The 24,074-nt window shown below is 36.1% G+C and overlaps 1 protein-coding gene across 2 annotated transcripts in view; it reads right to left on the bottom strand.

Moving 5' to 3' along the window:
* LOC108548288 (uncharacterized) overlaps positions 1-24,074 on the bottom strand; it is a 601,332-nt gene that overhangs the window by 330,750 nt on the left and 246,508 nt on the right. For both annotated transcript variants that reach the window (XM_017901144.1, XM_017901145.1), the window contains one exon: positions 14,219-14,301. The gene's annotated coding sequence lies outside the window, so the exon portion shown is untranslated. The remainder of the gene's footprint in view (positions 1-14,218; positions 14,302-24,074) is intronic.

Raw genomic sequence — 24,074 nt, 5'->3', positions numbered from 1 at the left:
TTTTAACGCGTGTATCTTATATCCAATATCTTTAAAACGTCCTGTATAATAAAGAGGTTACGAAACAAGTGTTAATAGAAATCATAGCACCTCAATAGAGTACTCATCGTTATTGTCAATTATATCGATAACATAAAGAAATGAAGAGACCAGCTACTGATTATCCCTCGTGGCTGAGATTCAGCAACATAACCTATAAGCCTGTTCAACTACGCACCTATTCAACGAGAGTAATTAAAACGCTGCATCGAGTCTGGCACTTTCCTAGAGGAACAACGAGCGTTTATTAGCACGGGGAACAACGAGCCAACGAAGTCACGTTTTCCACTATTATGCGTCTCCATCGTTCGCATAACCTCTCTAACCTCTCCGTGGCCGGAGCCCGCTCTTTCGCGTCGCATCGGGCAACGCGACAAAACATCGCGCGCCGAGAGGGGCGCTGCAGTCGGGAACAGTTTATTTGCACTCTAAGAGGCAAAGAACGACGCTGAAGGAGAAAGACGCCGGGAGCAAAGTTTTAATTGTAAGGCCGGCCCCTTGCCCTGCTCTCTCTCTCTCTCTATCTCCCTCTCTCTCTCCGGCCAAGGGATTCCAGGCTACTTTGACGCAGGACGAATGGTATTTGATTAAAGGAGGCGGAGGAATACCGATGATATTAAAATTTAATTGGCGCCGAGTCGAGCGAACGAAATACAAATTCGGTAGTTGGACGCCGGTCCTTTGTTCAAATTTATTCTTTCAAGAAGCGTCCCTTTTGTTTCAGCCTGTTTTCTTCCACCATGTTTCCCCCTTTCGAACCGAAAAAGAAATTTTCTATGGTTTCCCCGAAACTTATAATTAGTCTTCTAACTTCGAAGACTTAATAGCGAAAAATAAATTTAACGAGATTTTTATTCATATCTAACTTCGTTCTCTGGCACGTTTATACCTTCGGGTTGATGAATAATAACGAGGAAATGGAAAGTATGGTAACAAATATTTTTTCAAAGAAAAGAGAAAGATTCCGAAGCTGAGTTTCCGCATAATTAGCCTCTCGATTTCATATTGGAGAGGATTTTTAATAAGATTTCTATCGATTTTCATCCCGCTTTCTGCCACTTTTACGGTTCCAGATTACCAGGAAATACCGGAAGAGTGGGGAGAATATTGAAAAATATTTTTTCAAAGGAAAAATCGAAGGAAGCAATTCGCGATGGACAGCCGTTGCAGCCGACGAACCGAATGAAAAGCACTCGATAACAGGGATATCCAGAATTCCGGAAACGCAGTCTGGCTAAAACGGAAGGAAAGCTCGCGTCGTCCTCGTTCCTCTTCCGGTTGGATCGTCGTTCGTTGGCCCCTCTATTGCTTTCACAGCGAAATTTCCCACGTGCTTGATCACGTCTCAGATTTCGTTGCGTCGTTATCATTTTCTCGATATTTTTTCCCCATTTTTTTGTTCGTCCCCTCTCTTTCTCCGCCTTTCCTTTTTCCCTCGCCTCCTTTGCCATAGGGGAGGATTCAGAATGTCAGCAATGTTCGACGAAAGTGGACGCTCGGTGCGTGTGTTATTGGATATCTTCCGGAATACCTTTTTCACGGCGAGCTGCAGTGTCGAGGAATAAATTGATTGAAATTCTTCTGTCCCTGTGAAATATCCTTCACCTGTCTTTTATTTAAAAATTTGCTTCCAGGCAAAGAGACAGTGTTCTCTGTTTCATTAAAATTCAGTTTACGAGAACTATCTCTAGAAGGAAGATTGATCTCGTGAAAGGACAGAAGGATGCACATATCGAGTTTAAAATCTTCGGTTCCTTACCGTCTTTTGATACCAAATTTACGAGATTGGTAGAAAGATGGATATTACTAGACTAGGTATTTTACGAAAATTAATTTCCTCGATTTGTTGAAATTTAATTAAAATTTATTTAATTAAAGTTCGAGATGCTAACTGGGTTATCCCTGAATCAGAATACCTTGATGTCGGAAGACATTAAACAGCGGCTTGCAGGTCTAACAATTAGTATACAGAAATAAGGTAAGCTGTAAGAAAAGTAAGATCTATACTTTATTATGGAAACTGTAGAATATTTTGTGTGAAAACTTGGCCAATATTTTCATTTAGTTAATACAAAGAGCCTTTTTCCTTTTTTGTTATATGAACCTAATTTCTTGGCAAAAAACATCGTTAATTTAACACTAGACCTATCTTCCTATGATGAGTAAATACATATATCATACACAAATGAAGACAATTGTAATGTTACAAGGAAAACCAATAACTATAAACAATTATCTTTCGATCTAAATAAAAATAAGCACAAGTTTTGACACAAGCAGCTTATATTTTCTCAGAAATTGTAAAAATAAAATACCTGAAAGAAGTCAAAAGACCCTTGTGGTAATTTTAGTGTATAAAGAATCCCTATTTTTGAAATCGTTAATATACCTCACACATGCAAGTCAGTATCACACACTATTGGGATTATGGGTTATATATTATAGTATTATTATTATAATTTTATTTTAAATTCTTTTATTACTTGAGAAAGGTATATTTAATCTTTTGAGTGCTACTCTAGAACGACTAACAAACTCGTGACAGAATGTCAAGGGAATACGTGAATGAGTTCGCGTAAATCCTCAATTCTTATCCAATGTTTATATAAATATTCGTTCTCGGAATCTAGATCTTATAAACTATTTATTCACACCATATATCTTAGATTGATTGCGTTATATAACTAAACTTACATTTTCAACACACACAAATGACAAAAACACGCGTAAACTTGGAGCTAAGACGTACGTAGCGAATGTGTCAACGATTTGAACTCCCTAACCCTTGACCTAAGATAGCCCCTTCATCGAGGACTCAAACCACGTCAAAGACACGTCAGATCATCTAACCCCATCACCGGTCCACTCTCCAAGATTAAATCCCCTTAACACCTGAAAGAGCTGCACCGAAATCAATGTTCCGTTCACCGGATGGCCAATAAAACCAACGATTTCATCCCTATTCGCATAATTCCGCCGCCTTGTGAGCTTCGCAGTGTCTTTCCTCTCTTGTCCAGCTCCGCGAATTCAAGGAAGAATTTACGTTATGCTCGGTCACGTTTCAGAGACACACTGCCATGATTCCTGCCCAACGGGTCTCGGTTCACCCCTTTCCTTGCCGCGTCATGGGGCTTGACTCGCCCTCGCGCAAGGAGAGACACTCTCATCAACGACAAGCCCTCGAACCGAGATGCGCCTCGGTGGCCACGCAGCTCTGTTTCACCCCCCTCCCCACTGCTCGCCTTTCAGCGAGTACATTATGCAACGAGGGTGCTCGTCGAGGCAAGGGTGCTTTCCGGTAAGACGCGGCAGGGGTGTCTAAGGTCGTCCCCGCATAGACTCGAAAACATTTCTTGCCCGTCGAGCAACGTTAGGTCCGTTAAAAGTTAGATTAGTCTAAGTAGCCTGAAAGCTCTAATGACTAAATGACAAAGAGAAAAACGAGCAGCGGGGATGCTAGGTGGTAGGGGGACGTAGAACGGAGCTAAGTAGTTCTTTGCCATGATTTGGGTCACAGCCCCTGAACGAGGCGAGGTTTTGTTCCGTCCCTCTCCACGGGCTCGGTGAAATAACGTTTTCAGCGCGAAAATTAGGGTGCCTGACTAGAGGGACGCGAACCTGATGGCTCATTGTCACCACTGTTTTCGTTGTAATCGGCGTTTTTTTAGAGATGAGATGTTTCCAGCGAGGGTGATTCGGTTTGACGGTTTCGAGGAATATAGTTTCAAATGCTTGGGGGATTCGGTTACTTGTGGATAAGAAATAGGGGGACGGGTAGTCTTGTTATCACGTCATCGAGATAAAGAACCCTTCGTTAAAGTACCTTTATAGAACCTTTCTCTGAGATACATTTAAAGACCTCTAAGGTAGTTCTTGCAGATACTTCTGAGGTTGCGATTTCTAAGATAATTCGAAGGATAAGGATTTCCATATTTTTCTACCCAGGACTTAACAAATTGTTGACTGGTGACGAGTTAATTCATCTTCTTCTGCCCAAACGATGTTCACCGATGAGGAGTTAACTCGTCATTGCACTTGCATTATCTATTTCAATTTATGAAACCCAGAACGATATAGAATATTGCGTGTGAAAGTGACTTTAAAGATTGGATTACAAAATAGTAGCCAGTGACATGACAGTTTCCGTGCAAAATTGCCGATAAAGAAAGTGTTAAGATATCATTTACGATTCTACAGTGATCTTGGATACAGTGATACATTGACAAGTATATCACTGAGTATCATGCGATCTCTGGCAAAGTTAACTGCAGTATCTACAAGGTGCAGGAATATATCTTCCTGAGAAACTGACTTAATACTCAAGAGTCTCAACTTCAGTACCCAATGTGCTTCAACTTTACGCTATGTCTCCACGATGTTTCAAGATGTTCTAACTACATGACAGTCCAGTAACAACTATCCTAACGTTAAACTCGTTGAAGACGTTACGGTATCATCCTACTTCTCCAATTCTTCGGTGCAATTTTTAGGCGTTGAAAAGATAAGTTTAGTTGTAGACAAAAATCAATCTAGGATATCAGGTGTCAATAAATAGTTCGTAAGATCTAAATTCAGAGAACAAATGTTTATATAAACATTCGATAAGAATTAGGGGACACGTATCTTCTTGACACTCTATAACGTGTCAGTCAGTCTCTCAAGAGAAGCATTCAAAGGCACAAATACTTGTGGATAGAAATGCACACCAATATCTTCTACGTTTTTAAACAGTCAACACATTAGTATGTTTGGATAAAAATATTTAAATAATGAAAACAGCTCGCAATAAACTATTTTAAACAAAAATATTGATTGACACTTTCTAGAAAATTCTTCTCTCTCTCTGTCTCACTCTTATTAACAGTAACATACCCATGTTTCCTCTTTGACGATTCTCACGTAACTGTTTTATTCTGGCACATTGTTGTTGTAAAGATCGGATCTATATGTCGAAACGAACTTTTGATTTTGGTTATATTTTATATTTCTTTGCGGTACAAAATACACGTAGGCTCGAAGTCTTCAATGATGCGTGGTGCAGACGGTGGATTGTCAGAAAGTGTCTCGTCGAACCCTTCAGCCAGATTTTTATAGGCCCTATGACGACTCATTGCGTCACTCAACCCTGCTTCGAGAAATGATAAGCTAGATGGTTCCCCGAAGCAAACATAGATCCCGATGCAGGATCACGCCATCCAAATAAAGGCTCCTCTCACATTCTTCTAAACATTGTTTCAAACATCATTCACACTAGACTGCACTCGTACATATTATATTCATATCATCGCGAATGAGTTTCACTTATTCAACCTCATTCGCATTCACACAAATAAAACCAACCCTCACATCTACCTTCCTTGAGTAATAAAAGACTTCGATAGAGAATATGTACATATCGTAGTTATTTTACAATTAGAACCCTGATTATAGTCCCAATATTAGGTTACCTGCAAGGCTAGTCATTTTGACTCATTTTTATTTAACAGTTAAGACAAGACTGATCTCAGATAGAAGTTAGGATTTTCTCGCAACGTATCATGATCTATCATTCCTCACGAAGCTAAACGCAGTGTTGACAGAAAGCAGGAATCTGCCAAAAGCCTTACCCTCGATGACCAAGATGTTTCGCCCTAACTACGTGACAGTCCAGCACTAACAGTCCTAACGTCAGAGCCGTTGAAACCTCTATCTATCCGTCACGGGATCCCAAAAATCATTTCAGACAAGCTAATCGTAGCAAGCATCCAAGTTGGAATTGCCTAGTCAGCTCGAGGAACACACGCGAGGAGACGAAAGAAAGCGTACCGCAGTCTCGACCCTCGCTAGGGCTGATAAGAGATAAATTACAAGACACGGAACGAAACGTGGCCGTAACTCGTAACGAAATCTAGCGGCCAGCACATAATCTACGCCAGATACGACACGTAGTACCATGTCCTGGCCTACTCGTTGATCCTTTGGCGAGCGTGTATAAATCTACGTGGACAAAAACGGAGGCAGACGGACGGACACACGGACTGCACGACGGTGTGTTAGTGTCTGCGCTATCGGGCAATGAAGAGAAGCCGTCTAAGCCCCAGCTAAACACGGCAGAATGTCTATAACTCTCAGAACTCGTCCGTCTCGAATTAACCTCTCTCAATTAAGACAATGGTCCCCGGTCCCCCGGACATCCTCTCCTCATCGGAGCGAGAATGGAGCAGCCAAAAGGAAGGATCTCAGAGGTTCTCAGACGAGTGTCTGCAGCTCCTGTCGTGCGGCTGAATGTATATTTATATGGAAAACTCGAGGACCAGAGCAGACGAGAGGACGAAGGACCGGAGGGAAGCTGGAAGGATTGCTAGCTTTCGGTCTGGCTAGGTGGACAGCTGTTTGGAAGAGAAATGAGAAAGTTTGCTCCTTCTGAGTGAAGAAAGAAAGTGTTATTTTTCAGCTGTGGAAGCTTCTGATTCTGATGTTTGTTGAAGAACTGGCGCCTTCTGTGTGATAGGCTTAATGCTGGTAATTTTGCGCCTTAATGGGAACTATTATTCATGTTACACTTAGGCTTACAAAATTCGTTACTGATCTGATCCATCCAGTATTCGTGGATTGTGGTTAAACAGATTGAAACATACTAATCTTTGACGCTAGATTTAGAAGTTTTTGTTCTGGATAGAGGACTGTGGACCAAGAGACGCGAATTCTAAACCATTAATTTTGGATCTCAGACATTAGATCGTATACCCTTGACTATATTGCTAAGATCGTGGAAAACAGACTCAATAATTATACAATGGACGAAGCATAGATCTTCACAAATCATAGAATTCTGCATCGTATATTTTCAAAATTCCTAACTAGAATTTATTAATTTATAAGTACTGACATTTTAACTATTAGTCAAAGACTGGAGAATCCAAAATCCTGCAAAAACTGTTGCATGATTATACATTTTATGTTGACGAAAATGAACAGATTTCCAAAATTAGAGCCATAAAGTTTGCCAAATGTTGCCAAAAGAGATAGTGTTCACGTTCTTCAGTAAAAATAATCCAAATTCTTACAAAAACTGTTGGAAAATATACATTTTACATTTACAAAAATGAACAGATTTCCAAAATCAGGACCATAAAGTTTGCCAAATGTTGCCAAAAGAAATAGTATTCACGTTCTTCAGTAAAAATATTGATTCTACTTATTCAATTTGTATTTTAAAAATTATACTCTTCCTGAATAATTACACAACTACGTATTACGTAGATCTCATGAAGTGGATTCATGTAAATCACAAATCTTTCACTATATACTCCCAAAATTCCTAACTAGAATTTATTCATATATAATTATTAATGTTTCGAGATTCGTAATTACGTGAAATATTTCCACTGTTGACTCACTAACCAAAAATTGATAATCCAAAATCCTGAAGAACCGTTTGCGCGACTATATTCTTGCTAAAAGTGATCAGATTTCCAAAAAGAGAAGCACGAAATTTCCCTAAACATAGCCAAATGCTGCCAAAAAGGACAGTGTTCGTGTTATTCGGTAAAATATCGATTCCATTTGTTCAACTTGTGTGTTTATAAAAATTCATAGTTGGAATCACGAGAAAATTGCACTTTTCCAGTACATGAAATAGCTAAGAAATAAATCCGTGCTATCACATGATCCATAATTCATTCCGATGCTTGCAATAACTAGGAACAAATTATTTCCATACAAAAGACATCGTCGATCAAATTCAGGAAGCTAGAGAAAAATACCTCGGTCTGGTACAATAGATCATAAAATCGTCTGCGAGTGTAGGATCGACGTCAGAAGTAGCCGGTCTGGCCAGATTCTTCATTCGTCACGAAGCATGGTCACAAGGTATCGATCAGGCTGGGAGCAGACACGAACGGAGCAACACGATGTCACGGACGTACGGAGGCACTTGGAAAACGCGATACAGGAATGCAGGAGTGTCGTGGTGAGGGCCGGAAGGAGGAACGTCGATACGCCTCTCTCTTCCCTTTCGGTGATCGCTTCGTCTCGAAGGAGCACTCTCGCTTTCAGCCAAGACGATGGGGCTTATCGATTAATCGGCCAGATAGACGTGGCTCGGCCCAAGATCGAGCCGGGATTCGATCCGGTCGCGTTTATCTTCCCGCGAGCGGATAGTGGCTCTGCAAGTTCGTCGTCCAACGGAACATCCGGCAGGAAATGAATCGTTCCTAAATGGTAATTCGAAGACCTTCTGCCATAAAGTCTAGGATATTTTTAAAATGGTGAATAAGAAATCGTATGCAAATTAATAAGTAGAATTATTTTATTTCGACATTCCACGCATCGTTGGCTAATTTTAAATTTGATATATTAATTAACACCCATCTTTAGAATCTGATTAAATGGTGACTGGGAGACACCTCTCGAGTGATAAGGGTTAAATGAATATATTTTAAATGGGGATTTCTGAATATACTTAAGACGTCGAATATTCTGCTTTATTAAAGTTATAATATTATTCGATTGAAATAAGCGAAGGGAAAATACAAATATGGTTTCATTCAACTTGATAACACCCCTATCAACCTGTTGTATACATCTTTAACCCTTTGCACTCGGCGAGTTTTTCGTTACAGAAAAATGGTAATTCGAAGACCTTCTGCCATAAAGTCTAGGATATTTTTAAAATGGTGAATAAGAAATGGTATGCAAATTAATAAGTAGAATTATTTTATTTCGACATTCCACGCATCGTTGGCTAATTTTAAATTTGATATATTAATTAACACCCATCTTTAGAATCTGATTAAATGGTGACTGGGAGTCACCTGTCGAGTGATAAGGGTTAAATGAATATATTTTAAATGGGGATTTCTGAATATACTTAAGACGTCGAATATTCTGCTTTATTAAAGTTATAATATTATTCGATTGAAATAAGCGAAGGGAAAATACAAATATGTTTTCATTCAACTTGATAACACCCCTATCAACCTGTTGTATACATTTTTAAATGAATATATTTAAAATGGGGATTTCTAAATATACCTAAGATGCCGAATATTGTGCTTTATTGAAATTATTATTCAATTGAAAATAAGCGAAGGGAAAATACAAATATGGTTTCATTCAACTTGATAACACCCCGATCAACCTGTTGTATACATTTTTAAATGAAGATGTTCTAAATAGGGATTCTTGGATATACTTAAGATGCCGAATATTATACATACTCTATTAAATTTGTTATTCAACTAAAGTAAATGAAAGGAAAGCACAAATATGGTTTCATTCAACTTGATAATACCCCGATCAACCTGTTGTATACATTTTTAAATGAATATATTTCAAATGGGGATTCCTGGATATGCTTAAAATGCGAGAATAATATTATACATACTCTATTAAATTTGTTATTCAACTAAAGTAAATGAAAGGAAAGCACAAATATGGTTTCATTCAACTTGATAACACCCCTATCAACATGTATACATTTTTAAATGAATATATTTTAAATGGGGATTCCTGAATATACTTTATTAAAATTATTATTCAATTGAAATAAGTGAAAGGAAAATACAAATATGTTTTCGTTTAAATCTTGAGAGTCCATTCCTAAATGCACTTGATTCGACGAATATTATACATACACTATTAAATTTATTATTTAAGTAAAATAAGCGAAAGGAAACTATAAATATGCTCTTACTTAGCCTGAAAACACCTCTATCACCCTGTTACGAACGTTTTTTACTGAATATAATTTAAATAGGAATTCCTGGATATACCTCAGACGTTGAATATTATGCACACCCTATTAAATTTATTATTCGACTAAAATAAGTGAAAGCAAAATACAAATATGATTTCGCTTAACCTGAAAAATTAACCTGTATTACCCTGTTCAGTACATTTTTGAATCAATATATTTTGAATAGTGATTCCTGAATATACTTCAGGTGTTGAATATTGTACATACTCTATTGAATTTATTATACAATTGCAATAAGTGAAAGATAAATACAAATATGTTTTCGTTCAACCTTATAACACCCCTATCTCCCTGTTATATTTTTATTTAAAAGCATATTTAATAATTTACGGATATTTTAATAGCAACTAAAATACTGTGAGGAAGACAAATAAGTATATGATAGGTAAATAAAGCGGTGTATACACAGTATTTCAACGTCATAGATATTTCAAGGAAGTACCCTAACTGAAAAATTCTGACCTTAATGGAAGTATATGTGTATGCAAAAGCTAACAAGTCACACATGGAACAATTTTTGTTTGACCGCTTATTTACTTCACGTGGGTAAAATAATTATCCAAAGCTACAATTCGATCTCTGTGCTCTTTTAAACGTAACTGTATAATAATGCGAGACAGAGTAAAGCTTTTCAAATAAAAAATGTTTAATTTTTAATCCTCTTTCGCCCTATGATAAACATTTCACTCTGTGAGAAACCGTTTAAGAAACAAAAAGATTGTTGAAACTTTAATCTTTGATTTTATCCCCTCAAAGTCATTTTCTGCAGATGAAAAAATTTCTCCACGTGCAACTCGTTATGCTTTACGTGCACGCAAATTTTCATTAAAATCAGAATATTTGGGTTAGAGAATTGTTTTGAAATGTAGCGTCCGAACATTTTCCACGATAATAGAGAATATCAATTTTGCCAAAATTAGCTGCACGTTTTCGGCACTCGGCAGAGGAAGGAGTATGAAAGCCATGATTTAGTCTAGTTTGCTAATTTCAGTATAAAGGAAGATGGACAGTATGATACTATATTAAAATACAGTATAATATATAACAGACACACGCCCAAAATATGAGGATGAATTCGTTGTTTGCAGATAACAGGTCCAGCAGTTTTGTTTATCGAAATGAGAGTTGATAAATGCGATGTGTAATAAAGATATTTCGAATTCGATTTTTTCCTCTGCCTGAATATATGAATACACGGTACATTAATTTTCATTCCAACATCGTCGGAATTAAAATTTTGATTATCTTCGTAAATCAACTATTTCGAAAGAGTGAAACAATTACGACGGAGCTTTGTACGAAGGCAGGGAATTTAAATTTCCGCGATGAAAAATGAGTCACACAGGAACGAGTACGTGAGAGGAAAAAGCCCTTTAATAGAAAGCTCAATGGCTGGTATGTCATAGCCTCGATTTCCATATTCGATACGGACCGCACGATTTTAAGGGCCGGCTTAAATTATTTCACGTAAGCCCCTCGCGCTACGTTCCCAACGAATTTGTCATAAGCCAACGTAAATTCCATGTAAAATCAAGATATACGTTTCGCGTTTCGGTAAATGGATCACATGATAATATCGTGGTATAAACGTACGAATATCCTCCATGTCGAAAGATTCCAATTGCGATAACAGCAGCTTTGATCTGTAATTCTGACAATATTGTATGATTTTTGTACGACACGTGTCCTATATTACCTAATTTATACTTTCGATCATGAACGTAGTCTCATTGGACATCACATTGGACTCCTAATACTGGATTTTGGACTCCACATAATGGACTATGACCGTTGGCATATAGACTTCAGAAAATATTGTACACTTCTTGTACGTTTGCTATATAAACTAATTTATACTTTTGATCATGAACGTAGACTCACTGGACATGATATTGGATTCCGAACATTGGATTTTGGATTACACAATGATTTTGCTATATAAACTAATTTATACTTTTGATCATGAACGTAGACTCACTGGACATGATATTGGACTCCGAACATTGGATTTTGGATTACACAATGGATTATGATCGTTGGCATATAGACTTGGGACAATATTGCACACTTTTTGTACGACACGTGTGCTTTACCATCTAATTTGTGCATCCAATCATAAATCATGGACTTTGGACTCAATGGGCATGATATTGGACTCCCAGCATTGGATTTTGGATTATACAATGGATTATGATCGTTGGCATATAGATTTCAGAAAATATTGCACACTTTTTGTATAACACGTGTGCTTTACCATCTCATTTGTACCTCCAATCATGAATAACGGACTTTGGACTCAATGGACCTGATATTGGACTCCTGATACTGGATTTTGGACTACGCACAATGGATTATGATCGTTGGTATATAGACTTGAGATAATATTGTACACTTTTTGTACGACACGTGTGCTTTACTATCTAATTTGTACCTCCAATCATGAATAATGGACTTTGGACTCAATGGACCTGATATTGGACTCCTGATACTGGATTTTGGACTACACACAATGGATTATGATCGTTGGCATATAGACTTGAACAATATTGGAGTCCATACAATGGACTATGAAAGTTGGCAAACAGATTTTGTAAATTTTAGAGTCCAATTTATAGATCTTGGATTCCTGCATATGGATCTTGGACTCCAGTGCATGGATCCTACAGAATGAATTACAAACTTCCAATGTTTTGAACTTGTTCTAAAATTCTGCGTTCTGGGCATAGATTTATGGATCCTGAGCAATGGATCCCTGATTTGGGATATCAAATAATGTACTTTGGACCACAAGGTATGGATCGAATCAAACAGAGCTCAAAGTGTAAATGTTTAATTCTAAATTAGAACTCTGAAGTTTTGAATGCTAAATCGTGGATCGCGACACATGGACCTTAACTTGTAGATCTTGGATCATGAATCCTAAACTATAAATACTCAACATAAATGACGTTAAATTTATTTTGAATTATGAATATTCTTCTCGAAAGCAAAACTCTGCATAATAGAATCTTAGACAACAGATTTTAAATGTTCACTCGTGCATCCTGGATCATAAATCGTGGACTCCTGAATTCTGAGTCTAAGATCCTCTACTGTTGGGTCAGGAATCCTTCTATCACGTGTTCTTGAATCCTAAATCCTCACATATATTCCCTAACCCTGGACCCTGAACTTAAAATTAGAGACATGGATCACAATAGACGGATCATTAATAATGGATTGTCAACTTTGATCTCAATGCCTGACTTTTCCAATAGATGGTCGTACTCGGTGGATCTTGCATTATAAAATAGGAACATCAATATATATCAAGGAAAAATTGCAAAGATTAAAATTCCGGTTATTCAGATATTTTATTGCCAAATACAATCCTTCGTATCCCTCGATAAAACATTATCCAAACGCTGACTAGAGGTACTAAATGGTAAGAAACATAATCTCAACCTACATAAAGTATTCCAGCAATCTTTCTTCCACTGTGCCCTGAAAATTGCTCGAGTAATACGAGCAGAATCTCGTTCAAATAATAATCCAGGCAAAAATTAATTCGTATAAAGGCCGACTTTCTCTACCACGGAAACGTTTCACGGAATGGAGCCAGTTTCGCGATCATTTCCGGCTCCTACTCGCCCCCGTGCTCGCGCGTGTATGAAGAATCGTATTTAAAATTCATTTCCCCTTAACGGCCGTTTAATCAGCCCCCCTCCCATTTGCCTTTGCCTTTAAATTATCTTCTTTCTCTTCTTCCCGCCGTGCAAAATGGGGAATGTGTAAGGTAGCCAGAGGCTGCAGGGTCAAAGTGTTTCTTTGGAAGAAATAAATAAAACCGCGGCGGATTCAAACAGAGCTATCCATTTCACGGGGGTTCGAGCTTCCCCTTTCTAAATCACATTTATCTCTAATTTCGAAATAATTTCGCTGGCCAACCATCGTCTGTGGCCTCCGCCCACCGGATCTTACCCTCGGGTAGAAAAAGTTTTAATTCGTCCTATGGCTTCGTTCGGTATAGTCTCTTCTGTGCTTCCGGTTCCCCGGAATAGAGGTTACATCGGGTTAATCTGCGCTTTCTTCGCCGCTTTATTGGATCGTCGGAGATAACGGAGTGTTTGAGCGATATTTGACGAGAGGGAATATTTGAGACAAAGATATGTCAATATCAGAGGTAATTTACAAATTTAAATATTCTGTCAGTATAAGCTGAAATTTATTTCACAGTCCACGCTGAAACACGTATCTTAGGGAAATCTATGTATGCCTTTGAAAAATTTTTCTCATGTCTATCAAGGTTTTGTATTACGTTCTACACGAGAAACGATCGAATTTTAACTTCAAAATTAATGAAGTTGATTTTACGAAGGATTCCTATAATTTATATGAGAAAATTATGATTTCATCGCCTCATTTTTAATGAGAATTTCATCTAGGGGAAATTTAACTCACCACTTGTAGCACTGCACTCTAGTTTTCTCCAGATGTCCTGTCCTCCCTGAAATCACCGCATTGTACACTCACACCAGCGAACTCTGTAACAAAAGAATTTTTAAGTATGATAAATAAATTAATATTTTTCAGAAATTACTTATATATTCAGATAAAATACAATTTTATTAAAATATTTATTTTTAACATACTCATTTGGGAGATAGAAGAAAGATACTAATATCAAAAGGTTTGTGGAATTATTGGTCTTGTTAAGCATAATAACTTGTGCTGCAATATCGCATAATTTCAATTGTACTATATTAACAAATAGCACATTTTTAAACAAAATTCAACACAGTTATGTATATTTAAAACATACAAATCATCAATAGATTATTAAAATCTTCAAGAATTATTGTATCATTTACATTTCCATTATAATTTGAACCTTCCCAATCATGCACAATAATATTAACATATTAATTAATTTATATATGTCATAACATAAATACAGTGTTCAATCAATAATTAATTTTCAGATTTGTGTCATTATTAATCCATTATATTTATTCCAATTTCGTTCTATACACACTGTAAGAAATTCCACAAACCAGATTAAGTCCTTAACCAATGATATCCTTAATCAAGGATAACCTCATGGATAACCAATGCATAATCGTCGGTTAATTATTTTTCTCTAATTTCTATAAACAATTTCTGCTAATCTTATATATATCTTTCTAATTAACCATGTTTGTAATAATCCACGTAAATTTTCATCGATGTCACATTCTACAGAAGACCTTTCTCATAGAAACAGATGTGATACCCGTGAATTTGGAATACGCCTGGAAAATAAAGCCTACACATAAGGATGGTGATATATTTGCGGTATCACCCGGTAGTTTCGCCGCGATCATGTAGCAGAACATTGGTAAGGACACATGGCCGTGCAGGCTCAGGAATTTCGCGACGTAGGAAAATAATTTGACTGGTAAGCGAAAATCCAGCTCGTATCTCGCGCGCTTCGAAATCCAGTAAGTAGCTCCGCCACCAGAGCAGCACGTTTCGTCGTATATGGCCGCTGTAGCGATACGTATCCACGTTTAAGTACTTTCAATTTCCGCTAAGGGACGCTGGGAATAAATATGCCTGTCGGCGTTTCTCGGCCATGCACGTACATTGTTGCAACACACCGTACTGTTCCACGATATTTGGAAATTGTGTCGCGACAGGAGTAAAAAATATTAGTAAGATAAATCTGGTTTCCGTTAAAGGAACCCATGGTAAAAGGGTGCTGAAATATACCGCGTGTTTTTATCGTCAAATCTGAAAGTATGGATCTTCGTCTTCATTTCGTGTGATCCGTTCTTAATTCTTTCAATTCGATGCATGTAAATTTATATTTTGATAATTAAAATTAATAATAAGACAAAATAAGGTAATAAATTATTAGAGTTTTATTATTTCCTGTTAAATTAATTTATTATTTCTATTAATTTTATTGTTATTATTAATTTATTATTATTATTATTTATTTCTTCCTATTTTAACACAGTTTTTCATGATCCAAGAAGACAAATTTAAATTTTACTGTGAAACTCTTTTATGGTGATTTCTAAACAATTATAATAGAATTTACTAAATTTACCAATTTCTATCAAATATTAACTACTATTTGTCAATTTTTACAGGACACCTTGTTCCGGAAAAATTTATAAAGATATAGTGCACCATTAAAGTCAATCAAAATTTAGTTAGAATCAAAATATCATCAAAATTTACATACAGTACGAGATTGGCTAGGCTTCATTGTAATTTCTAGATATTGTTATTATTCATTTGCGCAGAAATAGACATATTTCATTATAGTGTAAACAAAATTATATAATGCGGTTAGTTAGCGTGTTTGCATATTTGATTATCAGTTACTAAAACTAATTGAATTCTGTTTCCACATGATGATTGAGTGAACGCAAATTGGCGTGTTAATGCAGTTGCAAGGATGTGATGATTGAAATGCGAAAACGAAATGATTAGGGAGTTCAAAAAGTGATGACAATTAAACGCACGTATTATAATAATTCCTAACATTCAAACTGCACTGAACAAGGATAACCAAAAAGGAACAAACGAGTTTAGTATAACAAACTCGATCAAAGTGAAGGCCTATTAAGTTCAGAAACATAACCTATAAGAAATAAATCACGAAATTACACTGTGACAATTCTGCTAAAATATACAACGTTAATTGAATTATAAAATTGTTCTATTATCAGAGACACAAAAATTGTGACTCGTCATATATACTCCTGATCTTAACAATTAAACACACGTATTATAATAATTCATAACATTCAAATTGCACTGAAGAAACATAATTAAAAAGGAACACTTTGGTGTAACGAACTCGATCAAAGCCTATCAAGTCCAGAAACCTAACCTATAAAAAAATAAATCACAAAATTACAGTGTGATAATTCTGCTAAAATATACAACGTTAATTAAATTATAAAATTTTTCTATTATTAGAAACACAAAAATTGTGACTCATCATATATACTCCTGATCTTAACAATTAAACACACGTATTATAATAATTCATAACATTCAAACTGCACTGAAGAAACATAATTAAAAAGGAACACTTTGGAATAACAAACTCGATCAAAGCCTATCAAGTCCAGAAACATAACCTATAAAAAAATAAATCACGAAATTACAGTGTGATAATTCTGCTAAAGTATACAACGTTAATTAAATTATAAAATTGCTCTATTATTAGAAACACAGAAATTGTGACCTATCATATATACTCCTTCTGATCCTCACAATTTTCTGGAAATATTTTTTCCTCTTTATATTAGATGTATATTCCTTCTATTTACATTAATACACCCTAACCTCAAAGAAGATGGACCGTTCCATCGTAGTTACTCCATTCTTCATTCCAGTTCTTTACCATCGATAATCACTTCCTGGGTGTACCAAGATTTATTGGACGTTCTGTGTATATTGTTTGCGATGGGTGTTGCATCATGTACAGCTGTTCGAGTCGACCAGGTATCGGGCTGAGCACACCGGAACCTCGATACGAGTACACACGTGCAAACACAGCGCCACGATGAATCCCTAGCTCGAGGACACGATGTTCTCGAGAAGACGGAAAGATCTTGTGGACATTCGCACACAAGGACCAGGGAACGACACATGCTCGCGAGAAACTGTGCAGCAAACGAGAAAGCGTGCACCTAGTCGATCCTTGCCAGTAATATCTGCAGCCTGGTCTGCAAACAAACTTGCCTCTGTTTCTTCGCGCGAATCTTTCCCTTGTAGTGTCGACACTTGTGCCGCTTAGTTTTGATAAAATATCAGCGAAAGGCGCAGTTGGAGAAGGAATTGCTTAGAGTGGAGCAGCAGTTCGAGTCCCTTTGTGATTCTTAGGTCAGGTATTAGGTTACGTCACAGAAAAGCCTTGCTTTTCGTCTTGGTTCGATGAAATCTGATTATTGGAAATGAAATGACACGCGATTGTTTATTACACATTAACAGAAGTAATAAATATAAGTATAAATTATATATAAATATATATTTCTCATTTTCTATCCCCCAATAAGGCTCGACGCCCGAACTCTCGTTGTTCAGGCGCCCACCAGATGGCGGCGCAGAGTTATGTCGCATTTGTGGTACTGGTTACCACAGATTTTAATATACCATGATGCGAAAGTGCGTGATATTTGTATGGAGAGACGAGTACGGTGAGTATGTATAGAATTTTTATGTGAACGACTTTAGATTGTTACGAAAATGGGTATGCATGTAATAATGTGGTATAATCTGGGTATTTTTGTATAAAATATCGGAGGAGAGAGAATAAATGAAAGAGAAGTGGAATTAATGAGTGACAAACGAAAATTGTATGCTTTAAAAGAGTGAAGAGAAATACAGATATTTCATCAGTAATTTTTATGCGAACCATTAACATTGTTACTGCAATTAATACAATTTCTTATATACTATATTCTTATATTTCGAGTTATTCGGAAAATAATTTCGTTTTCCTTAGAGCGAAGACGATTTTCTCACAGAGTATAAATATTTTATTGAATTAAATATTTTTCATATTGGTCCAATACCTTTTGCCATCTTTTTGGTAGTAACATGAGTCCACACTAATAAAACTTCTGATCTTTGCTGGCAAAAAGCTAATCCAAGACAATTTTGACATTCTAATTTGAAATAAGTGTTTTGATATCTAAAAAATATTATTATCTACTAATTATATTTATAAATTGCATTGTAAGTATGGAAATGAAATAACTGTATTCTCTGGATTACTAATCGTGACGAAATGCTTATAGTCATATATTATATTATGTACTGTTAGATAGGAAATTTATATTTGGAAAGATTGGAAGACTGAAAAGTTTATAACAAATTGAATGTAGTGAAAATTAAAAATTTTCTATATGAATATTAGAATGAATATTATGGTATAAATATAATACTGATAGTAATACAACGTTTAATAATTTTTAAGGTTAGGTTATCCCTTTCACCTAATTCCAGTGAAATGCCTTTTCAACCCAAAAATGAGCAACAAAATATCATATTAATAATAAATGAAAACTACGAAAGTTCTTAATTTCGTATCCTCGTTTTACAAATACTGTTTTCAAGTTTTGAGGTTAGGTTATGGCCTGGATGAAAGTTCCGTTAAGAGATTAATCTGAACTGGGAATTTAGTAAAATGTGTTTGAAAGAGGCTTAATGCTAAATTGAAACTAAAATGCAATTTATATTTCTCAATAACAACATTGAGAATTTAAAATTGAAACAGTTCACTATTCGATAGCTCGCATAGATTGACCAGATATTCTAAATTGCGGATGAAAATCACGATTATGGATTCATTTCGTACCGCAGTACGAGAGCTGACAGGCACAATCAGTTAATAAACAAATGAATCAATAATTACCTATTTAGCATCTACAATGGCAGAACAATTATCCGGAATTGAAATACTAGGAATATAAATTACATTTAACGAAGAAATTTCTTGTAATATCATATTCCACAGAACTGTATCGTGTTTCAGGGTAAATGTAGTCTAGAAATTATTCCCCTCGCCATCTTTTATCGCTCGAAATCGTTGAACTACGTAATAATATCACGTTTTAGGTGTCAAAGATTCTGGAAATGAAAATACGCAAGCATACCGATATGAGATCGTAATAATTCAACAAAATGACAATAGATTGAACCTACTCCGAGCGTTTTTCACGTCCATTTCATATCCGTTCACTGCCAAATTAATTCATCATATTAGGAGCTCTCGCGAGCGCATGAACGCGTTGTATCCCACTGAAAGCATACCGGTGTAACGGGAAACCATTTAATCTTTCGCGGTCAAATATGTTCCTCTCGTTCCACGTTCGCTTATCTACATTAATTTGAAATATTAAAACGTCGTCGGGGCAAAAGCGACGATATGGTCATCGTGAAATGTGACAACGTGCTATCCAGGCCATTTAACGTTTCACGCTTGGATATATATACATCCGTCTTTTTTCCCTTTTGTCCCGCGATTTGGATTAATTGGAAACGTTAAAATAACGCTTCGGTTCGAATCGGCGGATTTTTAATGAACAACGCTTAATTGCGCGAGAACGAGCTTGCAAATTTGTTTGTTTGCAAAATCGGGGGAACATGAAATTGCTGGTAAAGGTTTGCGTTTTTGCTCAGCAACGATAAACTGTGCCAAATTAAACGAGGTGTAAATGAATTATGCGTGATAATTAATGTTTTCAACGGAGATCTCTTGGTGGAGTCGAAAAACAAATTTACTTGGAAACAGGGTTTAGGTTAGGTCTGGATCAGGTGGTAGTAATAGTATAATAACTAAGATTTTTAACACTGGAACTAGTATGAAGGTCAAAATGACATGTTTAGGACAATTTATTGGTAGTAATAGTATAATAATTAAGATTTTTAACACTGGAACTAGTATGAAGGTCAAAATGACTTGTTTAGGACAATTTATTTTCACTATTGCTGAAAATATGCAGCTGTTTTTGGTAAAAATTAAGCGAGGTATAAATGAATTATGCATGGTAATTAACGTTTTTAATAGAGATTTCTTGGTGGAGTCGAAAAACAAATTTGCTTGAAAACAGGATTTAGGTTAGGTCTGGGTCAGGTGGTAGTAATAGTATAATATCTAAGATTTTTAACACTGGAACTAGTATGAAGGTCAAAATGACTTGTTTAGGACAATTTATTTTCATTACTGCTGAAAATATACAGCTGTTTTTGGTAAAAATAGTTGGAGAGTCCTAATCTCCCGCTCTGTGTCGTTAGGCACTTCTAGCGACATCTGTTATTTCTTACACTAAAATGAAACTAATGGCTGAGGTCACTTCTTTCCAAGTATTTAGAAAGTAAGTACGCGCAGTTATTGTGAGAATATATCCCAATAAATCTTACCCACCCACTGTATTTTATAACAAAAATTATAATGATTTTTATACAAATAGGGTCACAATTACTCAATAATCTTTTATTTTCATTGTATTATATTAATTAATACCAATTGCATGATTTATCTTTAGGCATACATTACAGATCGGTAGTTCCAGTATCAATGAAATTCTTTTCAACGGAGTTAAAAATCGAATTTATTTGAAATGACGTGAAATACGAAGCAATGATAATTTAGGTTAGGTTTGGGTAAAGTCACAGTAATAGTATGATAATTAAGATCTTCAATGAAACTTTTTCGAAACTAAATTTATTTGAAGATAAAGTGTAAGGCGGGAAATAATAACAATGTGATAATTAATATATTTCAGGAAATTTTTGTCGAAGTCAGATGTCAAATTCATTTAAAGGTAAGGTTAGGGTACGAAGAGTGAATTTGGTTAGGATCATATTGAACTGGACTTAAATAGCTGCTAAAATTTAGATGAGATATGGTTTGGTTCCAGTAGCCTATCCTCGGTTCAATTTAAATCAGAATTAAACACTGTTAAACCTAGATTAAGCGAGGCTTAAGTTACGTTACAACCAGATTAGATTTATAGCATATTTGACCTGATGTATTCTACATTCAGTTTAGATCTGAAATCATATTACGTAGTCGTGTTTTCGCCAGATGTGAGTGAATTATATTTATGTGTGAATTATGTCCAAATTAATTCCATCGTGTATAATGGAAATAACGAACAAATTAAATATACATCTGTGTATATACAGTGGATGAGAAAGAAACAATTTGTATTACCATTTTAAGTTCTAATGCTATAATCATCATCCATTTCGTGTATAAGAATAATACATAATTGAGACAGGAAAACATTGACATAAACTAACTACGAGCCTGACCCATAATGTTCACGTTGGGCCCTACCTACAGACCACGTCTCTCACCCGTGATATTTATGTTTGACCCAATCTTCGTACCACAATTCTCGCACAATGTTGTAAGTGACTGGGTTAAGCAAGTTCAACTAAATTCGAACAGGAAATTATTTAATATTTAACTGTTTCTTTATAATAAATATGAAACTAATTATAAAAACATAATTAGAAAAAATTAACTGAGTAAGAAAAATAGTCACTTTCAATTAATTATACTAATTTATACTAACAATTTTCCATTCTAATTTCCCAAATTCCTCGAAATAATCGTAAATACCAAAAATATTGAATAAATTTTTCATTTTGTTATACCAAGTGACATATGTGATAATTCATTGTACGCTCTAGAAACGTATTTAAAAATAATTAATAGCTACATAAAATCCTCAATTTTACAAATCCCTAATTTAATCATAAAATTATCTTGACATCGCGAAAATCATATTCGCGAGTCTTCAAAACTCTGAACCATATTTTTTACCTTCACTCGAATTTCGAAGTAGCAGACAGGGGGTGCCCACGACAGGAAATTAACGTAAAATCGTGGGAAACTTAATTTCAGCGATATTATTTTCTACACAAGTCTCGTACACGTGTCTCATATACGGAAATTATCGCTTGGCTATAGCTTACTCGAGCAACCCCGAATGGAAGTACGTGTAATGTTCGTACGTAAAAGATTCACAGAGCGAGCGATTGGTCCCAAGGAACCTGTAGAAGCAGAGAAACCGCCCTCGCAGGAGGCGATCTTTTAAACGCAGAATGCGCCAGGAAGGACGTGTAAAACAAACCGAGCAACGAATCTACCCCGTGAAACTGGCTGATTGTAGGCAATGCTAAAAATCACACGTGGTTACTCCTGGGAAAGCCCAAATTGCTATCCAACTCAGTTTCACTCACTATCCACTTTCTTATAAAATATAATAAAATTTGAAAACAAGCATTAACCCTTTTGCTACTGTGAAACTGTACAGTGACTATAGTCACGAGACTCCATCTACACACGACGGGCGACTATAGTCACCAGCCACAAAAATTTAGGAAAAAATTAAGTTGAAACTGTACAGTGACTATAGTCACGAGACTCCATCTACACACGACGGGCGACTATAGTCACCGGCCACAAAAATTGAGGAAAAAATTAAGACAAATGCCACCGTTCCTCTCAGCTCTCTTCGCAAAGAATTGCAAGCTCTATTGCGATGGTCAGTTTTTCCTTTTCCTTTTTCTTCGAAAGATTTGCGTCGAAAGACCGAATGCTGAAGATTGCACTATCGTAATGCTACCATCTTTGACACGCGCTACCGTTCCTCTTAGCTCTCTTCGCAACAAATTGCAAGCGCTATTGAGATGATCGATCTTTCCTATTTTTCTTTTTTTCCTTGAAAAGGCTTGGCCTCGAATGCTAAAGACTTCACGATCGCAATGACTCCATCACTAGCATGACGCTTCGTCCTACGTGAGAGACTTCGCAGTGATACCCGTCGTAGCGAAAGGGTTAATTTGCACGAAGCTTCGTTCTATTCATTCTACTAGGTTGTATCGCGATTTAACAAAAATTAGCCATTTACACTCGACCATTTTTAGGGTAAAGAAGATTAGGAGTTCGAAGATTTTCTGCTACAAAGTTGACGATATTTTTCTCAGCAGTAAATAAGAAATAGTATAATAATTGACACGTAGAACTATTTTATTTTAATATCTCGCACACCGTAATATTACTTCAAATTTCACATATTAATTAATATCGATATTCGAAATTTTATCAAATGACGGCTAAAGGAGGTCTCTCGATTGTAAAGGGTTAAAGAAGGTATCCTTACCCCAAAGAATTTCATCTTTCCTTTTTCAAATTAGGAAATTAGCCTACTGCTGCAAAATTTCTCATTCAAAATAACCAGAGAATTCTATGCAAACTCTAATGACAAACTGATTTGACATATTCCATGTTGAAAATAAGATACGTCTTAACGTATCGAATATATAAAAATTAATCTGTCAAGAGAAATAGATATATCTTTGAACTATGCGCTGAAGAGGTTCCAGGAATGCGTGAAGTGTTTATTTCACACGTTAGATAAGAATTAGGGGACCAGGACGAGGTGCAATACCCCTTTTCATCACTCTAGTTTTGACTCTCTACGCGAACAGTCAGAATACTTGACTACGGCAGATTTTGATACGCAATGGCCGTACCATACGGCAGGAATTGAGTTCCGATGTGCGCCATTTTTGTGAAAACAAGCGCCCTCCGTGTCACGAAGCTAAACTACGCCGAGCGCCTATAGACGCCGTCTGTGTCACAATCGCAAAATTTCTAAGCGCCTATAGGCGCCCGCAGTAGCCAAGGAGCTAAGATAGAATAAAGATAATTATAATATAACGATAGTTATTTCTTTTTAGCCATAATCCCAATATTCTGAATCAAGTCAGGTCACCCGGTACACAAGGAAAA

This window comes from Eufriesea mexicana, unplaced genomic scaffold (genome assembly GCF_001483705.2).
Source record: "Eufriesea mexicana isolate 0111107269 unplaced genomic scaffold, ASM148370v2 scaffold1482, whole genome shotgun sequence".
In the NCBI taxonomy this organism is placed as follows: Eukaryota; Metazoa; Arthropoda; class Insecta; order Hymenoptera; family Apidae; genus Eufriesea; species Eufriesea mexicana.
This window is presented reverse-complemented; position numbering and strand designations above follow the sequence as displayed.